Source organism: Molothrus aeneus, chromosome 6, assembly GCF_037042795.1.
Source record: "Molothrus aeneus isolate 106 chromosome 6, BPBGC_Maene_1.0, whole genome shotgun sequence".
NCBI classification, from domain to species: domain Eukaryota; kingdom Metazoa; phylum Chordata; class Aves; order Passeriformes; family Icteridae; genus Molothrus; species Molothrus aeneus.
Window position 1 is genome coordinate 7237408 of NC_089651.1, and position 17876 is coordinate 7255283.

The 17876-nt window shown below is 39.9% G+C and overlaps 1 long non-coding RNA gene across 1 annotated transcript; it reads left to right on the forward strand.

The window, feature by feature from the left end:
* Positions 1 to 34: 34 nt before the first annotated feature.
* On the forward strand, positions 35 to 16640 carry LOC136558192 (uncharacterized). The gene is made up of 5 exons (XR_010783845.1): positions 35 to 175; positions 1806 to 1874; positions 10287 to 10423; positions 15716 to 15827; positions 16536 to 16640. It is a non-coding gene; the product is annotated as an uncharacterized lncRNA (long non-coding RNA).
* Positions 16641 to 17876: the final 1236 nt, after the last annotated feature.

Genomic DNA, 17876 nt, shown 5'->3' on the forward strand with positions numbered 1-17876 from the left:
GCAGATTAGAAGCTGTTGTGGTTTGACACTGGCCAAACACCAGGCACCACGGAAGCTGCTTCCTCATCCGCCCTGCCATAGCTGGGCAGTGGAGAGAAAATTGAACAAAGGGTCCATGAGTTGAGATAAGGACCTGAAGAAAACACTCCAGGGGCAAAACAGGCTCCTCTTAAAGGTACAAAGTGAATTTATTATTAACAAAATCAGAGTGGGATAATGAGAATTAAAATAAGCCCTTCAAAACATTTTTCCCCAACCCTTCCCTCCTTCCCACCAATAGCACAGGGAGACAGGGGGTAAGGTTTTGGTCAGTTCATTACCCAAGGCTTTCTCCTGCTTGGCTCAGGAAGAGAAGTTGTTTCCCTGTGAGACCATGGGGTCTCTCCCAGGAGAGCCAGTTCTCCACAAACCTCACTGACATGGTTCCAGTCTCACCAGCCGCAGTCCTCCCAGAACTGCTGCAATGTGAATTCCCTACATGGGCACACAGCCCTCCCAAAACTTCTGTGAGTGGGTCACTGCTCCATGGGGTGCATTCCTCCAAGGACAGGCTGCTCCAGCCTGGCAGCAGGGCCCCTTCTCCACTGGATCTCCCACTGGATCACAGCCTTATCCAGTACCCACCTGCTCTGGTGTGGGCACCTCTGCCAGGGGCTGTGGGTGGATCTCTGCATCCCCATGGATCCCAGGGGCTGTGGGTGGATCTCTGCATCCCCATGGATCCCAGGGGCTGTGGGTGGATCTCTGCATCCCTATGGATCCCATGGGCTGTGGGTGGATCTCTGCATCCCCCACAGAACTCTTCCAAGAACTCTTCTTTCAGACCCATCCTGTGAGTTTACATGTTTGAAAATTGCAGATGTACATATTATGTATAAGATGCATCTCTCCTCTCTCAGCACAGACCTGTATATGTATTTGTATTTAATAGTTGTGGAATTTGTTTGAGGTTTCTGTTGTTGTTGGGTTTTGTTTTGTTTGGCTTGGCTTTGTTTTGCTTTGTTTTGTTTGGGTTTTCTTTTTTGGTGCATTAACAACTGTTTTAAGACCACAACTTAATCAGATAGGCATTTTTAAACTCCTAACTGAGAAAGTTAGATCTTATATGGCTTCAAATTTTGCACCCTAAGCAGCTAATTCTTGGATATGCCAGGGCAGGGCTTAGCATGTGAAAGATAGAGACTGGAAAGAAAAGGATGGGTTTGCTGTTAAATGGATGGTACTGAAATGAACAAATAATAATATCCATTGTAAGGCCTCAATCACCTCCTCAAGGAGACTTTTGAACGGGGTTACAATAGTTCTTTTAACTCTGGGTAGGATACATGGGAGAAATACCAACCAGATATTCTCAAGAGGTCAAAACGACTTTACTGCAAACTTTAGAAAGTTAGGAAGCTTTAATAAAATATTTAGTACAACATCCAGTCAATGTAAAACACTTCTCAGAGCATTAACTTGGCCTATTTGACTTAGCAAATATGAAACTCACTCAGTGTTATTTTACTCAAAGAGTTCCAAGAAGAAGGAATTAGAAGGAAAAGAAAGAGGGTGTAGGCACAGAGTTTGTGGTGACTGGAGTGGGGCTGTGGCTGATCCCCAGGCTCCAGCTGTGCAGGACAGGTGAATGCTATTGAAGGTGAGGAGCCATGGAGTGCCCAGGGGTGCTGAGCAACCACACAGGGAGCAGAGGGCACACAGGGGCAGGGCATCAACAGGAGAGCATAAAAGGCTGGGCTGAGGGACAAAGATGAGCAGATGCTTTCAGCCTTCTGAAGTGACATGAGGTTATTCTGCATTGACAGACACTGGAAACCTTCTGAAGAGGTGTGGTGTTACTCTGTATGGGCAGGTGCCTGAAGCCTTCTGAAGAGGTAAGATGTTATTTTTATGGGTAGAAGCTTTCTGATACAGTATGGTGTGCAATTTTGTGTATTGGGGCTGTCTCCACTGTGACTTATGCTGTGATATATGCTGTGACGAGAGGGGAAGACAGAAAAGATACAGAAAAGCATGCGTATAGTGGTACTCAGATAGAAACTCCAAGATGAAGGTAGGGTCAAGAGAAATGCTTTGCCTCTTGTTGGGCCTTGAATATCCCTTGCCCTTCCTATGCCTTTCCCCCAGGTGAGACTTGAGGTTATTTGGCCACTGAGAAGCTGGGTTAGGGCAGAGTGGAGCAGCCCTGGAACCTCTGTCCCTGCCTGGCGGTGCTGCAGGCACGATCCCAAAATGTCTTTCCAGTCTCTGTCAATCCATACAACATCATTCTTTTCTGTTTTCTTCTCATTTAAGTAACCACAGCTTGTGAGGCAAACGAAACAATAACTGTACTGGCTATTGGGAGACTCCCAGTAGAAGCAAAGAGCTTCCTTTCTTAATCTTGTGCCATGGCTTGCATTGTGAGCAAAGTGAAGCCTATTCCAAGTCCAGGAAGCTTAAATGTTGTCAGGTGGTGTAAATGTTGTGTCAGAGCTGGAGAAGGGGTTTTTTTGTTCTGTTTTGATTTTTTTTTCATATAGAAATCCAGTGATTTCTGAAGCACACCAGGCATGAGAATCTCTCACCTTTTCTGTGTAGCACTGTGTATGAGGTTGCTGTTGCATTCTTTTCTGTAACAGCCCTACAAATCTGCTCTGTAAATATCCATGAACTAGCTTAGAATATTTCATTTGAGTTCATACATAAAGGTAATTCTGTATAAATGTGGTATAAAACAATCTACAAAAATACCTCTGCTTTAGATCTAGCTGGGGGGGGGAAAGGCATTTCTTATGGAGTGAATCATCTCAATGCAATATGTAAAAGATAGCAGAAGCAGAAGATACAGGAGTATCCAAACACAAAATATAATACTGTGGAAAACTTATTACCCATAACCAGGTTAAACAGGCTTGACTCACGGGTCTTAGGAAAGCTACTTTAATAAAAATTTCTGATCAGCTCAAGTTAATTACATAACAACTATGTTATATTTTTCCCCTTTTATGCTTTTATTTCTCTCATTTTTGCACCTTGTTTTTGTACACTATATGCTTCAGGCTTCTGAAAGAACTTTTATTAGGATCTGATAAAACCTTAAAATTTGCTCTCATATTCATTAAGGACATATTCTGCTCAGACTATTTGAATGAAGGAAAAGACAGGCTCAGTGGAGGGGCTGCCTGAAGGGGAGCATGGGGCTAATATCCTCACAGTACTTTATTACATTTTGTTTATGATAAGGAGTTATGATGTGGAATTCAGAGCACTTGAGGACGTTCTCAAGTTACACCACACCTCATTGATATTTTGAATTTTCATAGCTTTCACCTCAATGTGAAGGTTTAATTGTCTGCCCCACAGGGATGCTGCCATATGCCTATGTCTCTTTAGTGGTTTGTACAGTTTTGAAATCTGGAAAATTAATCTTTTATTTAAACGTATGCTTTAGCAGTCTGTTGTGACAATGAAAATAATATATTGTGTGTGTGCAGGGAATGTGGAATAAGGTTTCAAATCATGGTTCAATCTTAGGGATTTGGCTACCTGAGTACTGTCTGACCTTATTTTACTTTTCTATTAACAATTTGATGGTTGTTTTCTTTCAAAGAACTTAGCATGTTAAAAGGGTTTACTGGTTTTTCAAAGAGGTAAGGTAATGTATTTACACAGGGAGCTTGGAGGGGCATCATAACAATGGGAACATGTGTGAAATGCAATCTTGTGCATCTGGATATTTTTTCAATATATCTGCTCTAACTGTTGTTACAAAGTACCATCAAGAAAACCCTGAAGGGATTATCCAAAATCTTCTGGCATACCATTTCATGCAAAGATGTTTTCTTGCTAATGCTTTGGTAGACAGATTGCTCGCACCAAAGGATATTTGAGGGATTTCTTGAGGGAGTGAAATAACATGGAGGAAAAGTAAATGCCAGGAAAAATGAACTCTTCTTGAAATGCTATACACTGGAGTGCTGTATTCCAGTATGTAAACCTGAATTTTCACAGCCCACTGGAGCCAACTAGCCAGGCAGCTGAATAGGTGGTTTGTCTTTGGCTTGTGTGCAGCTCAAGCATCCAGCCTGCCCTGCTGGTTGGTGCCAAGTGGAACAGGTTTTGCCTTGTGCTGTGCTTTGCTGTACTTGCACTCAGCAGCACACTAGGATGGTGGAATTGCTCCCATTGTTTGCCACTGCAGCAATTCCCCCACCAGCACGGATTACCTGGGATTTTGATGGCAGCAAGCAACAATGAAATATCATTTTGTTGAAGTGTTAGCTGTTTCCTAATTTGTACATAAAAATGCTTGTGAAGTCCCTATTGAGAACATGTTTGCCCTGTGGGTTACTCTTACAAACATTTTCAGAAGGATTTAAGCAACTTATAAAGAATGTGTAAAATATTATATATAAGCTCTACAGGGTAATCTCATTTTGAGTAATCCATGCAGAAAGTGTCCTTTGTGGCTGCCTGTGAGGATGCTGTATGCAGAGGTCAGCAGTGAGGGGGCTGAAATGGCAAGAGTTACCTCCTGTCATAAAGTGCAAGGGTGCACATTAAGCACTTTTCCACATTTTTCCACACCTGTATTGGAATGTCTTCACCTAAGGCAAATTGTTTCCACATACATCTACGTCAGGTTTATGCTGATTCAGCCAGAGAAGTTTAGTTAATAAATTTTAGAATATATAGGGGAAAGGTAATACCTATCATATCTGGAAAAAATTAATGTTTTAAGAGATGTGAGTCTGGAGTTAACTGCTAGGTCATTTTTAATAAGAAAACACTAAGGTAAGTTAAAAACATCAATCTTGTTGTAAATATTTTAATTAATTGTATTTATTAGGAGCTGAAATTTACTTCAACCTTTTTTATTCGTTTACTTTTAACAGCACTGTTCATAAATATGGTTAAAATTCAACAGATGAGATTTTTATTCCCCCCTCCCTCCTCCCACAAGGGTGGATTTCCCTTCTTCCCTTTATGAGGAGTTTAGAACCAGATATTTTCCCCTTCTGCTTACCAGGGGATTAATAATATAAAACTTGGCAAGGAAATTGCTGTCTGTGAACCAGAGTGAACATTACTTGATGTAACCCAGATATAATAGTTTCTTCTGCAAGCTGAAATTTTTGAAGCCTAAGGAACATAGGAATGGTTTAGTGGCTTGTGCAAATAAAGAGAAAGCAACTTTAACTTGTAGGTATGAGGGAGAGAGTTTGCTTTGCTTTGGAAAGAACACTAAGGAAATAGGATTTAAAAATAGCTCCAGTCTGGGGGAAAGAAAAATCCACTTGAAAGAATATGAAATTTCAGGGTGGAGTTTTTTTGTTGGTTTTGGTTTGGTTCTTTTTGGCTGGTTGTTTTTGTTGTCTGGGGTTTTTTTTCTGAAAACTTCCAAGGTTTTATTTATTCTGGACTGGTATGATTCAAATCTTGATGGCTGCCAGGTCTGTTTAAATGAACATGAAGTTGGCAGATTGGGACTGTGCAGGCACTAAAAGCACAGCAGTAGCTGCCATGATCTAGAAGGAGCTGCTGCATCCCTTGTTTATAAATACTTTTGAGAGAGGACCAGAGGGGGCAGCTCTCCCCATGCTTTATATCAAAAAGTTCTCAGTGTGAAGTGAGGTCAGAGCAGGAGCCTGAGCTTTGTCACCTTGTGTTTCTCTGAAAATGCAGTCCTAAAGTGGAACCCTTAGCTCCTTCCACACATATGTTGTTCAGAAGAGACATGGTTTTGTAGCCACAAATGCTTCCTCAGGTGGGGTATGCAAAAGGATTGCCTACTATAATATTTAATCTGAACTTTGGCATTTTTCCCTGTATATACTTCTTCTTCTGAGGCTTTTTTTATTCACATCTTCTTTCTGAGGCTTTTTTTATTCACACCCTTTCTTGTCTGTACAACAACAGAGGACACAGTCATTTAAATTTGATACAAGCAGCTCAGTCTCTGTTTTAGATATTGCTCATTTGTACAAGCCAATATCTGCAAAATATCTCTATCTGTCCTCATAGTGGGGTGAAAATGGCTCAGATACTCAGCTTTGGATTTGTACTGACTTTTGATTTTTTTTTTTTTGGTGCATTCGTTAAGATTCTCATGGCACCACTTCTGAAGCTTGTCCAGGTCCCTCTGGACAGTTTCCTGTGCTTCAGGTGTGTCAGCCACACAGTGCTGGAGTGGTGGATATAAACTACTGTACCCTGCTTCTGATCTCACCTTCAGAGTCTGGTGTTAAATGTGTGTGCATATACGTACAATTGCTAAAAAACCTGAGTTGTGGTAGACAGTGGTATGTTGCTGTAGGCAATTTTAACCATTTATAATAAAAACTCTATATCTGGAAATGTCTTGAACAGGACATCAAGAGGAGATATTTTTTATTAACCTCTCCAGGCTGTTTCTAGAACTTATTTGAAATACTAGCTTTTGGTGGTTTTTTTTAAATTAAAGACATCAGTGTTGCTTTTGGAATTTTGCTAAACTTCCTCCAAATGCTATGTATAATTGCAAATTCAGCTAAGTGTTTTAACACATGCCCATGGCTATTTTTAATACCATTTTAACCAGTGTTTCGCTTGGACCCCATATATTCTTCATGCAATTACTGTACTTAAGCACCATGGAGTCACACATATTCTTGACCCATTTTCTCCTGACTGTCCCTCACCAAAAGGGAGTGTTCCCCACTTAAGACAACACTGAGCTGAATGCTAACTTCTACATCCACAGCATGAAGGAGGAGCAAAGAAAACACTTCTAGCAGCATGGGAGCATCTCAGTGTCAGAGGGAGTGCTCTTCTTTGTGAAACTAAACCTACATCTGTCGTTGTGATGTGTTTAAAGTTTTCACAGAAGGGTATACCTGAAAAGTTAGGCAGAAAGACTTTGTTTGCCCATATGCAATTGAAGCCACTACATCTCATCTTTTGAGCAGAGTTCTTTCCTCCTGAACCGTTTGCCTCTGTTGAATATCACTGTTTTCTTTCTTTGGCACTTATGCTTGGTGCTTCATTTGTTCATTATTGTTATTATTTGCAAGAGCAGCTTCTTAAACACACATTTTATCATCATCATGATCAAAACAAATTATATACATTTCTGCAACTTAAACCTTCTGCATTTAATGCTAATTTTTCATTCTTCCTTTGTTTAGCTTTTTCTTGGCATTTTGCATGCTCAGGCTTTTTTTGCAAGGGTAATGATAAACGTTCTGTGCCTCCAGGGGAGGGGCTGCCTGAAAGTTATTTGGCAATAGCTGTGGATATGTGGCTCCAATTTAAAATCCCTCTTTTTCACTCTTCAGTTATATTTCTTTAAACAATACAGCAGAAATGCAAGGATTTGTAGTCAGCTTTGGTATGATGGTTGGCTATTGCTGCCAAATTAATGTTGGTAGCCTTTGAAGCATGTCAGTGACTGTGGCTATAACACAAACCTGCAAGATCTTCTGTGGCAGGAAGAAAGAAAGGCATGCTGGCTAAAAGTCTTGTGTTATTTTGAAATAGCATTTTTTAGTTATTTTTAATGTAATAAATAAAGAAACTTTTCAGCAGTGGTAAAATTTTCAGCACCAACTCTACTGAAATCAAGGGTAATGTCTTAGACTATTCATGCAAAGATCTGGGATCATGTTTTGCCAAGACTGAGGCTGTTTGTGTCATTAGAAAAAACACAGTTGCATAACAGAAGGATAATAGCACATATAAATTTGCTTATAAATTTGAAAATTGGTCCTTGTTCATAATTGCAACCATTCCTCAGGCATAAAACTCCACTTGCTCTTTCATACTGAAATGGCTTTACAGGATGAAGTTTTTGATATAGTGATGCAAAGTTTGTGAATAATAACTAAAATAAAAATTCATTTCATTTTCCTTTGGTAAATTCTTCTATTACTTTTTCATGAGGCCATGTACATACCCAAGGTATTTTTAATGAAATGGCAGATGTAGGACTTCATCACACGTACCATGATAACTGTTTTCCAACTTGTATCAGACATTGAGGGTGATCAGAACTTTACAGCTGTGGGTGTAAGTGGAACAAAAACTTGCTTTTTTGGGGAATTCTTTTATCATTTGAAAGATACCTAACTGGTGTCAGAGCAGATATTCATTTGTTCACAAACATAAAAACTTGATTATTTTCTCCTAAAAAATATAAATGGTGTTGGTTAGGTCCTTCCTACCCAAGCATAGAAATGAGCTGAAAGGAAGGACACTACAGACCAGTGGATGAATCCCTTTAGTGATTTAATGAGCTTTGAATTGGGTCCTGTGGTAATCAAAATGCAAGTAGCAGCACATCTTTTGAGACACTCACTGTTTGATAAAAAAGTTGCAGGCTCCAATTTAGTCAAAAACTTGGTTGGGATAATTTGATCATTTTCCAGATCTATATGTTGGGGTTTTTTCTAAAAGTCTGAGGTTTATATAAAATATGCTGTGTCTACATTAGCAAGTAATATGGTGCAACAGATGAGCGGACTGAGGTGGCCAGAGCAAAAGCCTCTAGACCTACATCATCACTAAAATGCAACCCAAAATGCAATGGATACAGCCATGACAGAATCCTGTGGATCTCCTTTACAAACACATGAAAAAGTGTTTATTTATTTATTTCAGAAGCCCTTATATTGTCCCTTTTTTATTTGGTAGAGCACTCTTCACAAATAAAAGGTGCCAAATTTCCAAATTTCTTTCAGGATGAAAGTTTCCAGTCTTGAGCCTTACATGAAACTGTCCTTATAACAAAAAGCATTGGTAATGAGAGAAGAAATGTCCTCAGAACATATATGTATCCATTTGCTCCCAGCTCCCTTTTACTTGGAACAAAGGCAGCAGAAAAAGCAAACCAGGATTTTTTGAAGACTAACTGAAAACCTCTATTACTCTCCACTTCTTCATGCTTACTCTCACATTCACATTTCTTCTTAAAATCTCTGGTACTGATACTTTTATGTAGATAGTATTTGCCTCCTCAAAGGTATTTTTTTCCTTCTTTGCTTCAATCTGTTAAAAATTACCACAAATTACATCTTCCTTCTTGCTACACACACTAGGCTCCTTGCATGTGCCAACTGCTCCTTTACTAATATGTGAATTTAAACTTCTTATTTTCCTGCCAGCTTAATATGACTGAATTCTGACCTTCTGTACATTTCTAGGTTTTGTCATTACCTTAAGTATAATATAAATACCCAAGCCAGCTCTTGACTTCCATTTTTTTGGGGCTGTAGCAGTTAGCTTTGGATATAAGTGTTTGGCATACAGAAGAGTTTAAGATGCTGTCTTATGGCAGATGAGTTCCAAAGAGTTGGCAAAATTGGGCATCATCACCTCCTCATATCAGTGCTGTACAGAGTGGTACAGTAGTCCCTGAAAACAGAGCATGCTCTATTTTTATTATTTTTAGTTTACCATCCTTAGTGTCTTCCATGGTAGGGAAGGGACAGTCCTTTGTCTTCTTTTGAAGCCTTCACTTAAAAGCACTTTTTTCCCATGACAGCCTCAGACAAGAGGAGGAATGTTCTCTGTAAAGCCCAGCAGTTGCCCAAGAAGCTGCCACCACACAGCAGTAATGAGAGTTATTAAAGTTCAGAACATCAGAAGTGAGTGTTTCCAGTTGCAGAATATCACAGTCCTGGCTCATTGCCACCAGCCTGTGCTCAAGCTGTTTCCATTTTTGCTAACCAGCAAAAGAATAAGAGGATGTTTATTCCTCTTTTTTTTTTCCTTTTTCTTTTTTTTTTAGCAAGTCCTGCCTATAGGGCTGCATTGAGATTAAGTGTATCTTTTTAGTTTTTATTCTATAATTTGCAGAAAAGGGATCTGGTAATAAAAGATGGGAAGGAAGAAAAGACTGAGCAGTGCAGTGTTCACATGGATTAAAGGTTTACTTTGGCAAAGCTTACAAGCACAACATGTACTTGCATCACAGGTGTTTTCCCAAAGCATCTCAGCTGCCTAGACAAGATGTCATGGCAGCAACTCGTGTGTGCTCTTTACTGCTGGAGCAGGGCAAACATTTTGCTTAACCACAAAACAGCTCATGAAAAAAACCCAAAAAACCCCATGATGCTGTACTCTCAATTGTTCTCAATTACGTAAGTGATTCTTGGGGCCAGGGTTATTCAGATTTAGGCTGTCAGACTTCATTCTGTCACCACAGAAAATGTAATCCTATAGCTCAAGGCAGAGAGAGGAGATCCACAGTGTGCTCTGAGCTTTGAGAAAATTGCTTTTCCCTTGCAGGATGGTGGCTGAGCTCCTGCCTCTCTTGTCTTTTTCAGATAGATCTGCTGGTAGCATGGCCTTCTGGACAGGGGACCTTTTTTGGCCTGCTCTTGGACAGCACTCATATGGTCTGGGTCTGGCTGACCCTGCAATAGCAATCATAAATAGAAAGATTAGTCAACAATGTGTAAAAGTGAGTACAATGTGGTAACTGTTGTTGAGGTCTGTCATGCTCAAAATCCTTGAATGCAAATTTGTATGGAAATTTGAATTATCCTGGGAATACTATCTATAATCCCTAAAATAATTATAAATGTACTGAGGTAGTGGAATGTAATGAAATCTCTGTGTTTTAACTGAAACCAACACTTTTTTATATGTTTCTTGCTCTGGAACCTGGAATCAAACACTCTTCTCTGCTGTTGAATTGAGCTATTGGAAGATACCTGACACATTAATGATATTTTTTCTGCATCTATTCCAGGAATTACACCTATCAACAGTACATGCTTCTGTGAGAAGCACGAGAGTTTCTTCTATGAGAGTTTTGTTTGATTAGTGTTGGTGATGCTGGTTTAGTGATGTTGGTACAGTTTATCAATTATTTACAACTTGTAATCTAATGTAATCTAAAGCAGTCCTGCATGGGTAGTGAGATAGCTATTTTCTGTGAAATTTTCCTATTTTAATTAATAGGAGTTTCCTGACAAGTGGGAGATAGTTTGGGACATTTCCTGCATTGTTTCATAAAAGGTTGTCACAAAAATGGCCAATAACCAAGACTGAGAGACAGAATGTTTGTTAGAAAGTCAATATTAATATTTTAAAGGGTTTGGAATATTTTCATGTGTTTTTATTATGTTGTGACCCCCAAAGAGTATATTAGGCAATGGGAAATTAATTGCTATCACCATCTTTACTCTTTAGGATAAGTTTGTGTACAACAAACGTACCCAAACCCTACAGAGAGCAAGTTTAACTCACACAGTCATAGCAATTTGGACAGGGGGTGGTGGGAAGTCACTGGTATTTGGCGAGAGGTTCAGTTTGCCCCACAGAGTTCCATTCTTTTGGAATACAAACTCTTCCAGCAGCTCTGTGTCCCATCCTGTACAAGGTCCCAGAGACCTTCATCAGAGATGTACTCAGGGATCTCTCAGTACAGGGGAGCTGGCATGAATCTAGTCAAGTAACACCAGCAGATCTTGATCATGCTCTGTGGTTGCTGTAAAAAGTAAATGGAAGTTCGAGTTCTTTGTTTTTATGGACTTAGAAAGTTGTATAATTAATTAGGCCTTTAAACTGCAAAGATATATGAAATTTTACCCTGTGAAGTTGCCCTACTGCCTTCAGACAATTAGTGTCATTAGAAAAGATGACAGAAGTGCACATACTCATGTTATTAGAAACTTCAGCCTTTAATGAATAATGTATGGCAGCCCTGTGTAAAATTTCATGTTGTGACATGTTCAGTGCATTACAGATAACATATCATTTCAGTGTCAAGGGAAAACAGTGATTTGATATTAGTTTCAGCCCTTTAAATTCTGACTTGCAACTTAAGGAAGTGGAGTTTATATGTAAGAATAAATGAGAGACTGGAAATTCCTTCACTTACATGTGCAGTAATGTTTATGTTTGTGGGGAACTAGAACTCTGTTCTGTAATTCCTTTATTTGAGCAACAATTCAACAACAGTGTTCAAAGTGCTGTTTGTGCAAGACGAGTATGCAGAAAGGTAGATTCAAAAAAAGGGATTTGTAGGGCTGACCAGCCTTGAAATTTGAAGATAAAAAGAAAGGAGGACACATGAGCACATTCCACTTTTCAGTGACAAAAGCTTCTGTGTCAGGAAACTGAATTCAATTCTCCTGCAAAATAATGGAGTGTCAGTCAGCCACCTAGCTAATAGGAGGGCAAGGCAGCAGTGGGAGCTCTTCTTATAAGACATGAAACAACTGAAGAGCTGGCAGTGGAAGGACTATGAGCAGCCATCAGCTTATCTGCTGCTGAGGAAATATCCTCTGTGCTTTGGCATCTTGCCCCCGAGGTTGCTGGCCAAATGTGAGATGATTTCCCATTAGGGTGAGGCTGCCTGCCAGATGGATAAGCCCCTACAAACTGAGCTCAGACTTTCTGACGTCTCCCACTTCTGCTTTCATATATCCAAGAGCTGTGGCTGGGACCTTGTCAGGGGATCCTTTAATGGGAAAGGAACATGGAGAGTGTAACTGGTACTCGGGGAGAAGCATGCAGATTCTGAATGTCCACTTGGACTCGTGCACAGGATTGCAACACGGGTCATGCAGTATCTACAAGGCCTTCTGTACTCTTGGGGACTTGATCCCAAATGAATTGCTATCTAATCTGCAAGAGTATTGAAGCCTTGAAGTATTGTTTTGAAGCCTGGAAGTATTGTATTGAAGTCTTGCCTACTCTACTCAACATGAGGAACAATAACATTCTTAAAGAGTGTTAATACAATGTCATGCATGCACATACTTGTGTATAAACATGTACATGCATATGGAATTTGGGGGATTGTTTAGATTTCCCAATTATTTGTTCATCTCAGCTTTCAAAGCAAGTAGAAGGTGAAAATAAAGCCAGTCTCCTTCCCTTTTAAAGAAAGTACTTTGGAATCGCATGCATAAAGACACCTTTTATTTTTAAAGCCATATCCTGTTTGAAATGAGCATGAAAACCACCTGCAAAATACTAATCTTCTCTTTCCAGGAGGAAGAGTTGACACTCCTGGGGTTTCAGGCTGTGATCAGGCTATTATAAACCTGAGGCTTAAATTACAAAGCCACAAGTATGCTTTGATCTGCTGTGAAGCTGTACCATCCTGATGGATGACTAGTAGCTTTCAATGAGGCTTAATATGATACAAGGTTTCTAACATCAGGTGGCATTCCCCATACATTATTGAATGGAATACAACAGAAGTACCCCAGTGGTTCTGGCTTTTGGTGTCTTTCTATCTTGAGAGAAAAGAGGGGCAGATTTGAGGAGGTGGGCTGTTGAGGAGGAATGGTTCTCCCCTCCCTTGGAAAGGGCTGGAGATGGGACAGTCTTGTCACTTGTGTGACAGCTCTGAGGCTGTCACTGTTTTCTTAGAGATGCTCCTGCCTCTTCTGGCACTGGTCTGTCCACTGAAGGAAAACAGGTTGAGACCAAGATTAAAGCCTCATCCCTTTGCTTCTGGCTGATTGGATCACTGGCACTCTGAGTGCAATTTAACCACTTTGGTGCTTGAGACTCAGTTTTATCTTGAACTGCAAGTTTTCACAGTTTGTGTGCAATTAACTTGTTTGAGAACAAGAATTCCCAAGTGAACTAATTTTAATAGAAAGTACATTTGCAATGGGCATTGAGATTTCTCTGCATCCAGGCTCTGAGGCTGTTCCATTGGCATGAGTGATAAATCCTTTCTAAGGGTAACGCAAATTCAAGGCTCTGTGGGCCACACACAGAAATATGATCTCACATTTTCTCAAGTAGAGTCTTTGTTCATTTTACTTTGGTGGTTGTACCTTACAAGTTTGTAGAATAACCAAAAACTTCCTTATTTCTGGAAACTATTTTCAAGTTTGGAGGCAGGTCAAGAAAGGAAGGAATTCCATTTTCTATGACATCCAAAGATATCTGGAAGTCTGTGTTTATATGAATATCTGTTGTCTCTGTAAATGCAGTTTTTATCTTTTCTATAAAAAAACTGATAAGTCCAGAATGGTACCTTGGTCAGACCTCAGAGAGGGCTTAACAGTAAAAGAGGATCTGTGGAAAAGAGAAATTTGCTAATAGTGCAGCCCTTGTGTTTAGCTGGTGCTGCACCAAGAGGGAAGAAATCTCTTTCTGTCTCTAAGTGCAGCCGGTGGGACAAGCTGTGGGGCCACAGGGAGATTGCCTTCCTCTTGTGCCAAAGGAGTATATTATCATTGAAACAAAGGAAAAGAAAGGATCCTCTTGTTTCAAACTACCTTCACTGCCCCAGAGGAGGAAGGTTTTATGACTTGCCAAGAGGGATAAACTTTCACCTGAATGGGGAAATTGCATGGATCTCTCTAGCAAGGGCGAAGTTGCTGGAGGGTGGGTGGCTGCAGCAGAGAAAGAGCTCTGTTCCTGCATGCCACACAGCAGTACAGTGGGGTTTATCACTTGAAATAATCTGTACTACAAGCTTTTGTCTTGAGATTTCAAAAAGTGTCCCCACTAATGTAACCACAGTGAACTAATGTGAGTTATGTTATCTTGAGCTGTGGCTGAATCTGACCCCAGTGTGTTTTGCTTCCAAGTAGGAAAGGCTAGGAATGACTAAGTACACAAGAATTCTTGTGAGTCATATTTAAAATTAAAGATTCTGCTTCTACATAGCAAATTACATGCAGACATATGGCTCATCCTTCATGTGTCATATCATGAAAAACATGGCTTGTAATTCTGCTGTGAAGCAATATGTTTGTGACTATAAATACAAATTAAATCATTTGTGATTTTTAATACAGTAATTATGAGCTATCAGAATATTTCCCATTTGGGGATGGCTGCAGGATGATGTTTTGCATTATATATATGTATATATATGTATAACTGTGTATACACATACACAGTACATATATATATATATACACACATGTACATATATATAAGTACCTAGCAGTCTCAGACATCAAGATGCAGGTGGCTCTTTCTGAATCCCAAGAGCAGAAAGCGTGTCTTGAAAAGCAGATTTGAGGAGGAGATGATTGGTATCTAGGCTTTGTATGGCTGGAAAACTGCACCAGCAGTACAATAGGTTAGATAAGAAATATCCATAAGGAACAAGTTCTTTAATCCATGGCAGCAGCTCTGTAGCCTTCTTAGTGACATGGATTTTCCATGTGCCACCCTGAAGCTGAAATGAGGATGGCTAATGAAACTAATCCTGTTTTCCTGGAAAAGCCTGTTCCAGGACCACTTAGTGCTGCTGATACTGGTGTCAGGAAGATCATGAAATAGGAAATAGCTGTTTGAGAGCTTAATGAAGTCTCACATGCTGCAGAAGGGCTGCTTTGGAGGCTGTCACGACCCACTGGAACGGGGCATGATGTTCATTCTAGGTTCTCCTCATGCTGAACAGATATTGTGTCAAAGAACTCTGATGCTTCTATTATATAGCTGCCCTAGATTCAGCAACCAGACCACTACTTAGACACATAAGGCATTGGTTATCAACCCCTTAAGTTTTAACACTTCTTAAAAGCAGTGGCTAATAGACCCTTACTTTTTACATTGCACTTTAATAAGCTCTGAAATCCCACAATTCAAAGTTGCTGGCTAAGAGGCCACACTACAGCACTTCTCAAAGGTGCTGACATAAGCCACAACACTGCTTTTCAAAGGTACTGGAACAAACTGCAGCACACTTCCACAAGCTCCCCGCTCTAGCAACAAACTTCAGGATGGAGTCTGGGCTAGAATATGATAGCTGTTCTTTCCACAGGCAAAGCAAGGAAGGACAGATATAAAGACAGAAGAGAGAGAAAGACAACAATGAATATCACCAGTCCTTAGATACTACATGGGTCCTGCCACATGGATGGTCCAGAGCTGGGGTAAGAGTCAAAGACAAAGGGAAGAAAAAGAGCACAAGGGGGCCTGATCCACTTCCTTTTACAGTTACCTTGGTGTATACCTCTGATGCAAACTAGATTTTTCTTGCTGTTTTGTTTGCCCGTGTGCAGACAGCCCCTTTGAACCTTTCTCCAGGAAGCAAGTAGAGGGACAGTGGCCTGAGCAGGAGTCCCAAGGTGGAGCAGAATGTTGATTCAGAACAGGTCTGCCCCCCTCCCTGGGACCCTCTTTTCCAATCACACCTTTCCTGTCCTAACAGAACATTTGAGACAAATCAAACACATGTTTGTGTCTGGTCCTTCACGGAGGCTGAAAGGATGGTAGGGCACAGTGAGCAAAAAAGGGTTAATAGGGCTCAGAGCTCCTGAGCCTGTCAAAAGACAGCGGAAATCTCACAGGAAAGATATCTGCTGTACCTCAGCATCCTGAGCCACTCAAGAAACCCCAGAGGAGCTTCAGAGATTTGGCAAAAAGGGTTGATAAAATGCAGCAAGGCACATTAGGATTGGAATGCAGTGCTTGGCTCTGCAGATGGGGAAAGGAGTCACAGCAAATATATCTTCAGACACACATTGCCTCTCTCTCTCTTTGTCTAATGATTCAAGCAGTCACTACCCTGGAAGTGGAACATGATTTCAGCATCATGTAAGTTGCCTTTCTCCTTTTCTTTTGGGTGAAACATCAAGTAGAAAGTGGTTCTGCTGCTCTATTAACAACAAGTGTTGCAGCCCATGAAAATGAGCTTCACTGTGAGCTACTGGTACTATGGGAGTTACAGGAGGATCCTAAAAAGGTAGGCACCAACAGGACTTAAATCCTGTTTCCAAGGGTCACAACTCAGCCAATTAAATGCAATATGTCCCTCTGAATGAACTACTGAAAAACATGTTAAGACCAAGCCCTAGGGCTGAAGTAATTTGATCTCCTTTTCAACCATATTTTGGATAATATTCTTTGTGTATTTTGGTCATCAAACATTGTCTCCACACTGTTTAAGTGGGCCCAAGGTGAAATCAAAGCACACAAAATCTCAGGCTAAAGCAAATCCAGTAGTAGTAGTTCTGTTACTTTTTAAAAAGTCCATCAGTTTAATACTTTTTCTCCAAAATGGGCAAAATCTACAGGTGAGATGACATTAGAGTTTAGACTTGCATTATCATTCATATTTTATTTTAAAATCAATTTTTAAAGAATCTTTTAAATCTGTTTGTTTTTGGCAATACATTTAAAACTGTCTGTGCAGTATTGCCTGAAACAAACTGCCATCTCACGTTCCATATATTCCATTTCAATTAAATTGTTTCAACAGCCATTGCAAGAAATCAAAAGGAAGCTAAGAAATTGAAAAGATTTCTTCTTCTAGCATTGAGAAATAGCTTGACAAATAAGATTTCATTGCAAATTTAAAATACCAACAAAAGCATAAAACCAGAACAATAAAAAGAAAGATGATTTTGTTATACTTTCAGTGGATAGTTTTTAACAAATTTGTGATTGGTTTCTGTTGGTTTGTAGTAAGAAGTGAACTGGTATTAGAATCATGGCTTGAGTGATCAAACAAGGACTGGAAAAATTCTTTGGCAGAGATCCATCTACACAGGAACTTGGCCTGCATGCAGAGAAAATACACTACAGATGTATAAATTACACAGGCTAGGATAGTGCTGGTCAAAACCATCCATACTGGAGTCATGTGGGAAAGAAGTTCTAGACACCATAGACTACCTCGCTTCAACTAAAATCATGCAAACTAGAAATTAGCTAGAACCACATTTGCACAAATACACATAGAGAATACAAACCACATTTGCAAATACACATAGAGAAGTTTCTAACCAGCTGTGTTAACTGGATTTTCAAGCAGAACAACCAAAGAAATTCAGCCAGTTGGATTCATTGGTAAAGCTTATGTGCAATTTTAGTTATAGTTACATAGTTTTTTAAACAACCAATTAATTAAGCCTACCAGAGAGGCAAAATTGCTCCACATTTTATTACAGAAAGTAACTTGCAGCCAAGGGTTAATTGTG